The sequence below is a fragment of the Solea senegalensis genome, unplaced genomic scaffold (assembly GCF_019176455.1).
Source record: "Solea senegalensis isolate Sse05_10M unplaced genomic scaffold, IFAPA_SoseM_1 scf7180000015617, whole genome shotgun sequence".
Taxonomy (NCBI): Eukaryota; Metazoa; Chordata; class Actinopteri; order Pleuronectiformes; family Soleidae; genus Solea; species Solea senegalensis.
The window spans coordinates 62,159-64,736 of record NW_025321388.1 but is presented as its reverse complement, the minus strand read 5'-3'; the positions used below and the strand labels follow the sequence as shown (position 1 = coordinate 64,736).

At 46.3% G+C, this 2,578-nt stretch overlaps 1 non-coding gene across 1 annotated transcript; it reads left to right on the top strand.

Annotated features, from left to right (window-relative positions):
• The first annotated feature begins 342 nt into the window (after positions 1 to 342).
• LOC122762399 lies at positions 343 to 506 on the top strand. Its single transcript, XR_006358706.1, has one exon. It is a non-coding gene; the product is annotated as a U1 spliceosomal RNA (small nuclear RNA).
• Positions 507 to 2,578: the final 2,072 nt, after the last annotated feature.

Here is a 2,578-nt window from a genome sequence, read left to right as displayed (position 1 = left end):
AGCCTCTGCAGCCGACTTCTATAGGCTCATGAAAGGTTCTCCAGCCTCTCGCCTTGCACTCCTCTACCAGTTCCTGGTACTTAGCGCATTTCCTCTCATTGGCTTCCTCAATGCGGTCTTCCCAGGGCACCGTAAGTCTATAGGAAATTGACAGCCAGGTATGCCAGTAAAAAAGGTTGAGTGTTTCCTCTCCAATGTGTGCTGGAGGTTGAAGTTGAACACAGCACAGCATTAACGAGCACCTGAGTCAGGGCATTGGACTCTGGCACCATCCATTTCCTGCACCATCAGCCAAAGAGCTGTGTCTGGGAACAGCCACCCAGTGCTTGGCAAGTACACCTCATTATTACCTGGCAGGGGAGATACCATGATCAAGAAGGTGGTTCACCCAGGGCGAGGCTCAGCCATTGCACTCTGGTTGTGCTGACCCCTGCAAATTCCCCAAACTTGGGAATCTTGACTGCATAATTTTTGCTAGTGGGGTACTGCGTCCGTGCTCTCCCCTGATGATGTAGTTGTAAGCAAGTAATTGTGACTTAATCAAACCTGCAAATGTGTGTTTTGGGTGAAAGCTACTTTTGTGTAATAATGCATGTGTGTCTTTTTCCTTGAAATAAACCTTAATATCTAGTCTATTGTGTTGTGTGAAAGTGGGACCTTTAAATGTTGTTGTATCCAAGAAATTAATAGAATTATGATCAATGGTGAATTTTAATTTAATAGAGGGATTATGGTTGTTTACGGTGTCAAAAAACGTGTTAAATTCCTGCTCCGAATATGTCCAAATACCCCAGATGTCATCTAAATACCTATAATAGTGAAGTGGTTTTTTACTGCATTTTTCTAGTGCGGCCATCTCCCACTCAGTCATGAAAATATCTGCATAAGCAGGGGCAAAGTTCTTGCCCATAGCTGTCCCTTTTACCTGCAGAAAAAACTGGCCATCAAACACAAAGTCGTTTCTCATGAAATTAATTTCCAATAATTGCAGAAGCTCCTTATCTGGTCTCTTTTTGTCATGAAACTTATAAAGTGTTTCTCACAGTCTGAATGCCTTCCTGGATGTCAATATTAGTATACAGGCAATCCACGTCGATCGTGAATAATATCAAATAATTTCTCTGTTTAGCATTAATACATTTCTTGTCCTATAGTTTCTGAACGATTCTTATGACCAGAGGGACAGTTTCTAAATACAAAGATTTTTTCAAGGAAGAATAATATTTGGTGTCACGTAGCTCTCTATTGCCTTCCCACAGGTACTGCTCTCTGTCCATCACCACCACCACACTCCCCTTGTCAGCTGGTTTAATCACAATATCGTTCCTATTAATGAGCTCCTTCAGAGCTAGACCCTCGTTGTGCGATAAATTTGGTTCAATGCTCAGTTTTTAAAAAGAATATTCAAAGACTTGTGCATCTAATTTGATTAGTTCAGGGATGTGGGGGGGTAAACTGATTTAAGGGGGAGTCCAAGCTGATTTTGAAATGAAAGGTAGTGGTTCAGAATTAACATTCATGTCCTCATAAAAAGCATGGTGCAGGCGATATTTCAAGGGTAGAAAAGCCATGGAAGGTGCTCCACAGGTCAGACGCAGAGGCGGAGCATCGCCGGGCTGGCGATTGGCTCCGAATAGGTGTGAGCCTGGGAATAAAGGCTTCTAATCTCTCATTCTGTCTCGGTCTGCTGGCGTGATGTCACTCATAGTAGGATCTCTGTGGGGTCTCTGTGGACGACACATGGATTGTGTGGCAAAACAGGGTGAGGAGTGAGCGATGAGGCTGGTTCAGCTGGCGTTGTAGTAACCACGGCGCTCTCTGTGGTGTTGGTTTCCCTCCGTCTGGTCACTGCCCTCTGTGGGAGAGAGAGAGAGACTGGAAGAGAGAGGAGGAGGAGGAGGAAGAGGGCTGTCCGTCCGGGAGGCGAGAAACGTGGGTGGAGGCAGAGTGAACTCCTGTCTGGTGGTAGTGGTGTTCCAGTCTGTCTTTGTGGCCACTGCTGTGGCTATTGCTGCAGGAGGAGGACGAGGAGGAGGAAGGGGACGAGGCGAGGCAGGAGGAGGAGGGCGAGGCGAGGCAGGAGGAGGAGGAGGAGATGTTGCTGCGGCCTGTGTGGATGAAGGTGAGAGTTGCACCACATTGGCTGTGAGGTATATTTCACAGTATTCAAGAGTCTCATATTGTAACCTTCGACCCAGGTTCCTGCGGGCCCAACCTTTGGCCACTTTGAATGGACCCTCCCATGTGACATCAGAAAAATTGCACAGTTCATCAATAGCATCATCGCTGACCTGAAAAAATACTGTTGTGTCTAGGAAATTGATTGTGTGAGGGTCTATGGTATGTGTGATTTTTCATGGAGGGGTGGTGGTTGTTCAAAATGTTAATGAATTGTGGAAAGTGAGTGATGTCATGGGGCCAGATACCAAAGATGTCATCCAGGAAGCGGAGGTATACGATGGGTTGCAGGGGACACTTGGCCAGTGCTTCTCGCTCCCACTCGCTCATGTATAGATGTGCGTAAGATGGTGCAAATCGTTGACCCATGGCTGTCCCGTGGACCTGAAGATAGAATTTG